The sequence below is a fragment of the Cuculus canorus genome, chromosome 3, assembly GCF_017976375.1.
Source record: "Cuculus canorus isolate bCucCan1 chromosome 3, bCucCan1.pri, whole genome shotgun sequence".
In the NCBI taxonomy this organism is placed as follows: Eukaryota; Metazoa; Chordata; class Aves; order Cuculiformes; family Cuculidae; genus Cuculus; species Cuculus canorus.
This window is the reverse complement of record NC_071403.1, coordinates 78,038,639-78,049,346: the sequence shown is the minus strand read 5'-3', so window position 1 is coordinate 78,049,346 and position 10,708 is coordinate 78,038,639.

The following is a 10,708-nucleotide window of genomic DNA, read 5'->3' as shown; positions in this document are numbered from 1 at the left end:
TAGCAACTCACCACGGGTAGTGAGAGCTTCAAGGCAGCAGCACAGGGAGAGAAAGCACAAACAAAGCTTCAAACAACGGGCACACCTTTTTTTTAGTGCTGAGGATGAGCTGCTCACTCTGTGGGCCAAACAGAGGGATTCTCTTTAAAATTCTTCAGACTTTGAAGATCTGGAGCAAGCAGGCACAAGTGCCGCAGCACACGTCATTAGTTGCTTAAAGACCATATGATGCTGAAGTAGACTAAGCCATAGAGATATGCAGCAGTATTAATGTGCACACTCAGCAAATTAATAATCAATTCTGCCTTTTCACTTCTACTTCTTGATCCACTAAGCTAAATGTGAAACACAAAATCTCGATCCCTGTTACACCACGTTGTCTGATAGCATCTATCAAGCTCTTAGTCCTTAGGCAACACACTGCATGGAATAAACTATGAGGGCTGACAGCAAACCATCACTCTACCACCACTAACGCATGCCATTATTTATCTTCTGGACAAGGTTAATATTTTAGTGCAAATGGTTTTATGTACTAGCATTTCCTCATATCTATGGCCTTGTGTCACTAGCCTCTATATTTTCACTTCCACAGCCAATAGCTAGTATTGGAGAAAAATATTGTACATTCATTACACAGAGGAAAAGAAAAAGACCCACATCAACATATTCCTGCGTGCTCTGATTAAAGGTTAGATTTTCCTCTTTATTCTTGTCTCCAGAAATTTATTAAACCTCCTGCCACAACAAAATGAAGAGAATAGGTAAAAATTGCAAACAATTGATACATTGCACAGACCATCAGATAAGAATCAGTTTTCTTTAAAACGAAAACACATATATTTTGAAAGCATATCAGTTGCTGGGGAACTTTGTCACCTACCACTTGCAGATGCACCAGGGCAGTTGGCCTCAGGCCGGGACCCCCTTGGTCGTCCAGATGGACTAAGGTTTTGCAGATGGAAATCTGCTCAAGTGTTTTGAAAGATGACAGCCCAGCAAACCAGAGACACGGCACCACCTGCCTGCATTGCCCCCTCTCGTCGCCTTCAGACGATGCATTCCTGATTAAGAAATAGACACAGAGAATTAGGCCAGGTTCATAGCCCAGAAATAGCAGCCTTCTTGTTCACAAGGCAAGTAATTAGACACTGTAAAAACCATATACAGGTGTCATTTTTACATGGATGCTTAATATTACAGAGCTGTGAGCTGCTACAGCTCAATCATTATTCATTCCCATCAACAAACCGGCGTTGCTAAGTTTCGAGGGAAACCTCTCTTGGCTGCTACAAACTCCGTGGCCAGGAGAGGGACACAAATGTATGTGTTCAGATTTAGACGGCCGCACTGCTCATAGTGATCAAAACCACCCCTGCAATTACATCACAAGGAGTTTCACAGTGTGAAGTGACACTAGCAAAGGCATTTGGAAAATTCTCCTCCTTTGTGCACTATTTCTCTCCACCTCCCAGTTTTGCTTTGAGCAGAGAAGCCCCATCGATGGCAGCAGCTGGAAAGGGGTCTCTGCCATACAGCTAAACCATCATGCAACCCAATGGTTTTATTGTCACTGTCTGCAGGATAGATGGTATTTCTCTGACAGACTGAAAATCACAGACAAAATAAACAGATACTCCTACAGGATAACAGGAGCGGAGAGCTGCTCCAGGCACAGATCAGCATGATTTTGCAATGCCCAGCAGCCTCTGCCAATTCGCTTGGCACCGCCAAGAAACCAACTCTAGCATCTAGGCAGGAAAGTAGAAAGACTGAAATCAGCTCTCATCTGCAAAGATTTATTCTTCTGAAGATCAACAAAACACAGATGGTCTTTTCTCTGGGTGAAGACCATTTTGCACCTGGAAAACTCAAGTTGAGAAAAGACACCACAAGGTGAAGGGGAAAAATCCATTTGTAGAGGTACTTTGCATTGCAAACTGAACTGTAATCCTCTGATGAGCAGCAAATGTTCCTGTGCATAGCAGTAACATGCGCAGACCAAATGTATCTCTCAAACAGATAAGGGCATTTCTTTGTGTAAATAAATATTTTGCATTAACTTAAGAAAAACTACAGGTGCCTGTTGGAATTTTATAATAGAAGAAAAAGGTGTTAATAATATTAATAAGGCTGTCTGGGACCTGTCTTTCTTTTCTGAAATTATTTTGAAGGAATAGGGATGAAGTCAGAAGTGGATTGGAGGTTCCTTCCCCCAGGAGCAAAGTTCAAAAAGCAGTATTTTTCTGACTGGTGATGCCAAAGGAAGGTTGTCAGGCACTCACATGGATCTCCCAGTGGTACCACAGAAAATGATGCCATGTCACATACTAAGACAAACACTAAGTTAAGACCAAATAAACTAAGCATATGCGTTAGCATCTGGCTCCACAAACACAGAGTACACCCCAACAGACTTACCTGTCTCTACCGACAGTTTACAAAGTGCTGTCACTGAGCATGTTCACAGTGTTGTCCTTCAAGACATTAACAAATCCCTCCTGACAGATTCCCCTCTAACAAGAAGCTTTAGCAAAGCATCCAGTGAATCACAGAGCAACATGAAAGCAATTTAAGTTCTCATGAGCAGGGAAGCACCTTATCTAGGCTGGTGCCTTATTCATGTAAAACTATTCCTGTTGCATCTCCACTTCCTTACCAAGTTCTGCTGAGCTACATAAATTAGTTACACGGCAGCAAAAAGAGTGGAAGATATCTGATAGATCCTGTGAATTCCCTGAAGCCCTTCAAAAACCTAACCTTCAAAAATGAAGAAAACATCTTTTAAAACTCATTTAAATTGATTTTTAATCAAATTGCAAAGAATACTTCACTGCACTTCACCCAGTAATTTTTTTTTGTAATGACACATCTGTATTTTGTTGTAATTCAGCTACAATTGTACAGTTTGTCAACTACCATAGCCACACGCTTTCACGAAATACCTAATTGTTCTACTAAGCTCTACTATAGTTCTTTATGAGAGCAAGAGCGCCTGCGAAGTACACCCACTTCTGATCATAGCAATTAGATTTTTACTCTTTATGGACGAAATTTTCCTAGGAGGTACAGAGAGGGAAAACGCTTTTACAGCTGAGGTATACCTAATGCCACCAGTTCAGGAGCATAGCTGGTGCATTTAGCTTTTATTGGAATAGCCTTGTCACTTCTTTCAACACACATTATCATTTTTACCATAGTAACAGTTTGAAAGTCTCTAGTTCCCTTCCTGGGCCTCAGGCCCTTCCAGCAGTGGCTAACGATGGAGATTCACCAACAACCACAATAGATGGACATGTGGTTTCCACCAGTTATGGCTGTCACTGCTTTCAGATAAAAACTGTTTAAGATGTTTTCACCACAAGAAAGGACTCGCAAGGGTAAATTAAATTTTAAAGCTCTTTAATTGCTCGATTTGACAATTGCCATGTAACCTACCTACTCCTCGACAGACACACCAAAATGAGACTAGAAAATGCATCATTTGGAGATAATTTTCCAGTCATTTATACCCATGAAATCCCAGTTAACAGGATTGCATCTGCAAAGCAGCCACAGAAACATGAAGGGAATCGGGTCCTTTCTTTTAGGTGAATGTCTGTCCAGCAAAACTGGCGCAGCATTTCCTAGTGGATTTAAATATTGCACAGATCACCCAGGTAATTGAAGACAGAATAAAAAACTGGGGTTTTGTGCAGTTGTAGTTAAGCTAAGACTCCAACACTGCAGCCGTAGTTTTCCTGCACTTCTGTCATTGTTACTTTCCTCTAAAGAATGAAAACTTGCAGGACACATCTGAACAGAGACCAAGTCAGAGAATTATTTTGCATTGGTTATTCAGCTCTCTTCTAATACCATCCCTTAGTTTATGTAATTTTAGCACCTCTTGTTGAGGTCACCAGAATTCAAAGCCTAATAATGCATGAAATAGGAACTACAAATGTGGTTAATAGGCAGTTTAGTGAGAAACCTTCTAGGGAACATATTTAATTAATCCTAGGAAAAAGAACACTGCTCAATATTTCCTCCCTGTCCAAATGAATAGCATGGCATAATTACACTAAATATCTTTCCCTCTTGCACTCTCTCTCATTTATGGACTTTGCTGTTTACGTAGTTTTTATGATGACAGAAAACTAAAACACAGCAAAAGGAGGTGATTCTACCTCTCTGTTCTTGCACAACCACACCTGGAGCCCTGCTCTCAGCTCTGGAGTCCTCAGCACAGGAAAGACATAGATCTGCTAGAGGGAGTCTAGAGGAGGCCATGAAGATGATTAGAGGTGGAGCACCTCCCATATGAGAACAGGAGAGAATTGGGGTTATCCTGCCTAGAGAAGGGAGGGCTCTGGGCAGACCTTATAGCAATTTTCCAGTACTTAATGGGGGCCTACAGGAAAGATGGGGAGGGGCCCTTTATCAAGGAGTGCAAGGATAGGATGAGGGAGAATGGTTTTAAGTTGAGAGAGGAGAAATTTAGATTAGATATTAGGAAGAAATATATTATTGTGAGGATAGGGAGGTACTGGCACAGGTTGCCCAGAGAAGTCATTCATGTCCTATCCCTGAAGGTGTTCAAGGCCAGGTTGGATGAGCGTAAGCTGTCCCTGCCCGTGGCAGAGGTTTGCAACTGAATGATCTTTAATATCCCTTCCAACCCAAACCATTCTACGATGCTATGAAATATGATCTCATATAGATATTTTATAATATGCATCAAAATGTTTTCCTCAATTTTTGATACTGATGCCTGCTAGGCATGCACAAATTAACTGCGGGCACTAAGCCGACAAACTAATTATTTCTGAGGGTGTCTCTATCACCTCTATGAAGAAAAATGACAGGAAATCTCCAAATTCAAACCACTTTTTTCCGTTTCAGAGTCACACAGCATGATTTGAGGGTTGGGGAGCAGGATTGTACCCTTACTCGCACTGAGTGACAGAGGTCTCAGCACTTCCCAAGTCTTAATTCCTCCTTGGAGAAACACCCACAAAGGGAGGCAGTTTGAGGAGGGAGAATACGGCTCTGCCCACAGCACAGGCTGGGCTGGGGAGCCAGGCACCATGTCCCTCCTTGCCCACCTCCAAGGGAACAGGGAGGGAGTTCAGCCCACCCAGAGCTTCATTGAGGAGCTCTATTTGCCTTTAAGCAGAAAATTCAGGTGGGATTTTTAATTCATATCATGAGTTCATTGGGTGCGGGCACCCAGGTGTCAGCTGCACTGGGAGGAGAGATGGGGGATGCTCCTGCCGGGCACGGCTGATTGCAGCCAGTTCTGCCCAGTTCCAGCAGCCCCAGCCCAGGGCACAGCACAGCCCCTCTGCCTCGGCAGAGGCACCTCAGGGAAAACGGATTTAAGAAGTGACAAAATGGTGCCTAGCAGTGAAGAGCAAGAGTTAAAAATACCATGAGAAACAGCCCCACAAGACTGGGTTGGAGTGGAGGAGGAGTGGAAGAGAGGACCCAACATCACTCTCCTCCTCACAAGAGATAGAGTGTGGCCAGATCAGAGTTGGCATGTCAGGATGTGTCCCATAGTGACAGGCAATGAGACATGGTTACTAGCCACACACACATCCTGACATGGCCAGCTGGTCCCAAAACCACAAAACCTCCATCCCCACAGGGCTGACCCTGCGAAGTGAGAGTCCTTGCAGGCTCTTAACACCTCTCCGGGTTAGAGACATGGGCAGGAACAAGCCCCTTGGTACCTTCATGAACAGCACAGGACCAAAACAGCCGAGGAAATTTTCAACTGACATGTGAGCATCGCTGAAGGATGCCGAGTGTCAATTATTTCATCAAGATCAAAGATAAACAGTTATCTGCCTTGTCTTGGCACCGCTCAGCAGCAGAGCAGATCACTGTCTGAATGTTATCAAAAGCCATATTCTTTCTATTGTTCCTTCTTCCTGCTAAGGCAGAAGAAAAAGCCAAGTATCTAATCACATGGACCTTTCATCTGAGAAAAGGAAAAGCTTCAAAGGGCCAAGGGAAGGTACTCAGGTACTCTGAAGTAGTCTTTTTTTCTTTTCCTTTTCTTTTTTTTTTTTTATTGTAGGCAACCACTCTATCTTTTTTTAATCTGAAAATTTCTCTGGAATTACTTTAGAGCAGCATGTTTATTGCAGACTGCTGGCACGTACCTTCCTTTACATCAACGTCAATTTTCCATTAGCAGTTGCAGAACATTTTGTTGGACACAGTAAAGCCATTACTTAACATAAGCGCATATGGATTATGGATGCTATATATGAATATTCCTGTAGTTTCCATTCTGTCAGAGTACTTCATTGCCTTTGTCACTACAGTATTTAAACACATCTACTACCTTTGTAAAGTAGGGCTGGTGAGGGAGGTGATCCTTCCCTCTACTTAGCACTGGTGGGACATCCAGATTGCTGGGTCCAGTGTTGGGCTCCCCAGATGGACATGGACATACCAGAACAAGCCCACAGGACTACACCAGGATAGCCAGGGGCTGGAGTAGAAGATGTATGCCTCTCCCCAGAGGTGCCCAGTAAAATGATGAGACACAAATGGGAACACAGAGAATTCTAGGCAGATGAGAGGAAATCTTTTTCACCACGAGGACAATCCGACTGGATTGATCACAGGGCAACACTGCAGTTGGTAAGGACTGACTAACACACAGGGATGAATCTGCCACACCTGGTATGGTCTAGCTCAAGAGTCTGGTCCACACAGCTCCCTGCTGGCACTCAGTTGCTGGCATGTGCCACGGCCAACGGCAACAACTTCCCCTGCGGATGACTGCAGGCCACTCCTATCCTGTTTGCTATGAATTGTTGCGGCATGTTTTTTGAAGCCTGATTAAATTGTAGTAATGGCTCATCTATTCACAAGTGGCTTGTCAAGGTTCTCAGGTGCTTCACCCCTTTCCTCTGCTGTCACACAGTCAGGCCCTGATGTGTAATCAGCAGGCAGATCCACTCCGTTGGACAGCTTAATTACACCCACGTGCTATTGGGGTCAGGCAGATTTTAGAAACTGAATGCCAGGTAACATATGGCATAATTTATAATAACAGAAACATACTGGTGCCTTCCTGCCTCGCTCCCCGCCTGTCCAGTTCTGCACATGGCTGCAAACCATGGGAGATGTATCAAGCCCAAAGATATCTTTCCAAGTAGGCAAAGGATGGTGGAAGCTCTGCTTTGCCAAATCATGCCTTCAGTCTGGGGACAAGCTGGTCGTTTTCCCCCAAGGGACACTGAAAAGGTATATGCCCCAACTGTGGGGACTGAGGGACCTTCTTGACATTCTGTGGCACCTCTGGATACAGAGTGGGTATTTTCCTGTATAGAAACAAACAATATTGTGCTAATTATATAGCTTTGCTCCTCTAGTGAAGCCATCTTAGAGTATACCACCTTCAACATCTGTTTCACTTTTCCCCTAATATTATTAATGGGATTGATGAAGACAAGTCTTAATCATCCATCATTATTCTACCTTTTCTCCCTCCTTTTTCAGTTACTAGCAAAACAATTAATATGAACATTTTAACACAAATTTCTAGCTATAATTCATCTCTGGAGGAAAAGTCTTTTGTTTTGTTTAACATGTGTACATAATGTATTTACTGTAATTAAATTAAGAAGCTTTGGAGCCCTCCTAGCTACAGGTTAGCTTATTTGGATGTGAGGTGTTCTACCTGTCTGCGGGAAGAAGACCATTCCAAAGGAGCATGGTTTACTTTCAAATCACTCATGCAGATGCCTCTTAATGACAAGATACAAATAGGTAGTTTGGATACAAGACTTTTTGCTTTTGATTTTACCTTAGGTTCTCATTTGAACTGTTTGGTAGTAGTACTCAAATCAGAAAGCTGAGAAACTGTTCTGGGAGCCTTACCAAGAGAAACACACTGCCTTTTGCGCATTATAGCAGAGAACAGCCTTTGCTCAGAAGTGCACACCACCTTATCTGCAACACCCTGTAACTGCACTATGCACCAGACCATAAGCTAACTTAAGTTCTTTTAGTTTCAGTGACCTTCAAATAAAGCCCACAGAGCCTGTGTGAGCACCTGAGCAAAGGGAATATGTACCATGCTACATATTGACCGTGCCAACAAGAAAGCTAATAATATACACTATTTTCTTACTATACTGTGCATAAGTTCAGTAGCAGCTCCACTCATGCATCATTATGAAAGGCTCACTGGCTATGATGTGCTTTTTTTTTCCCCCCCTAAAGTGTTTTCACCATTAAAAGGCATTGAGCATATGTTCTCCTTACAGCCCTAGAGATCTGCTGGCCGTTTAAGGCTGCCCTGCCAGCAAGGCAAAGTGCCCTGGTGCAGAAGGGTGACCCAGTGCACACCAAAAAGACTAACATTCCTTTGGGGAGCTGATGGATGGGGGTGCCAGAAGGCAGAGAAACAAGGGCACAGGGGATTGTTGTTCAGTGAGAGAAATTGAACCACAAAGCCTGGATTTTAGAGGTCCTCATGCTAATTGTTACAGCTTGTTCCCTTGGAGAGCAGATTTCTTCTCCTACTGTGGAAGATTTGACTTTCAAGATGGCACAACCCAGAGCAGAAGACCTCCAAGAAACATTTTTTGCAGTTATGCATATTCAAAGCTTGATGCGAAATAAAGCAAAACCAGAGCAAGGACTAGGACCCGCTACACAACAGTGAGAAGCACCCTTCAACCCCAGCCAATTCCTACATCATCTTTGCATCTACTTCCTACAAACTGGGCAACACATACTTATAAATTCATCACTGATCCCCTTTTCTATTTGGTCCCGCAACCGCCTAGCCTGAACATCAGTGACTCCAGTCCTGCTGCCCGAATGTGGACAGTGGTTACCCAACTCTGACAACAACTTTCTTCTGGCATACAGTATCACAACTTCAACCTGGCCACCTTGGTTTTATTTGTCTGTGGCTACAAATGCTAATATTCAACTGAGCTGCTCCAAGACACCGCTCACATGCAACAGGAGAAAAGCGTAGGAGGAAAATGAAACTTCCAGTCTATGCTTGGTAGGCTGTCAGCAGCACAAAGCGAGACTACCTCAGTGACACATCCAAGCACCAAAATAACAAGTGCAAAACCCCAGAATCTTTAGTGAGAAGCCAAAGGGATGCTGCAAAATGTCCGTAACAGGCTTAAAAAGTAAAAAAAAAGAAGAAATGTAAAAGTCACAACAGAAAGAAAAGAATGCCTTGTTTTAATGCCAGTGTAAGGTGAGAACATACAAGAACGCTTGTAAAGAAAGGTTTAAAATCGTTTCATATTCTGCTGTGATTGAAAGAAAGGAATTATTCAAGACATCATTCATCTTGCACTTAATTGTAAGCACATGTTGGGATTCCAACCTGTTGCTTCAGGCTAAGTCTCCAATTATTTCACAGGATTATAACTACTTTTTTTTTTTTCCCCAGGAAATGTAGTGTTATTGTGAAGCACATCTAGACATGCTATTTCATAATTAACACTAAATAAAAAGTGAATTCTCTCCTTTGTCTAAATAGTTTGCTTTGGCTCAGCTAGGAGCAGCAATTAGCAAGACAGCCTCCCTGAATGTATTTGATCTGCTACAGGGTTTCCTGCTGTGTATCAGAAGAACAAACCTGACTTCACACAATCCATGGGGTTTACATTGGCTGGATGCGCTATAATTAAAATGATCTTCTTCCCCCTACCCCCCCCCCCCCCCAAGGGCTTTGTTTATACGTGCCTAATTTAGCAGTTTTGTTGATTTACACTTCTGCTTTTTACTGGTTCCCTTTGCAGTGTTCACCGTTTGTAGTTTGGAGCAGAAATTGGGACCTGTTATCATTTATGTTATAGGTCCATTTTATTAGCAGGAGTAGAGGAACAGTTCCCATGGAAACGCTCCCAAGTTTCATGGTGTTCTTTTTCTGGGATTTTCAAGGTTGTGCAGGGTGGGCTCTGGGGCTCTCTAAATGGGCACATGCAGCAGTCTGTGAACACTTCCCCTTCAGCAGGGGGAGAAAAATGATGTCTTTTTAGACTGTGTATTTCTTCTTATGAAGTCTAAAGCCTGTGAAAACAAATCAGCTCGACAGATCCATGCCACAGATTGATCTTCAAACCAATTCCCAGTAGTCTGACAACAAAACGGATCCTATTTTGAAAGGGCCACCTCAAAATTCGAGTGTTTTCCTTTCACACTCTGACCTTTATGCTTAAGCCACGAGTGATGCTAGAGCTTAACAGAGCTCAGTGCACTTACCAGAGCCAAAAAGTTCCTGTGGCACTAAGGACTTCCAAGGCTTCATGGAAAAAAAACATGCCATCAACTCCCTCCTGCTCGCCAGCTGAAGTGCTCAGGCTCAGAGAACACTAATGCTCCTGAGCCAACCCTGCCCCCTGTCATTTACCAAGAGCAATGCTAAATATATATACAAAATCACATGTGAAAATGTTTAAACACCTCCTTTCTCACACAGCCTTTCTCAGAATCCTCTGTGATTGCCATACGTACAGGTGAGTTGCATAGCAAATAGATTGTACCACCAGTCATGTAAACACCGCAGAAGATTCACCTGCAGCCTGGATCCTGGCAGAACGGGTCCAAATCCCCCCTTCCCTTTGTCCTTTCTTTCCAGAGTCTGTTGATGGGTTCCTAATCTTATTTTTAGCTTTAACGTTTCATCTGAAGATATTATAAATAAATTATTTTTAAAATTTACTTCAATCTA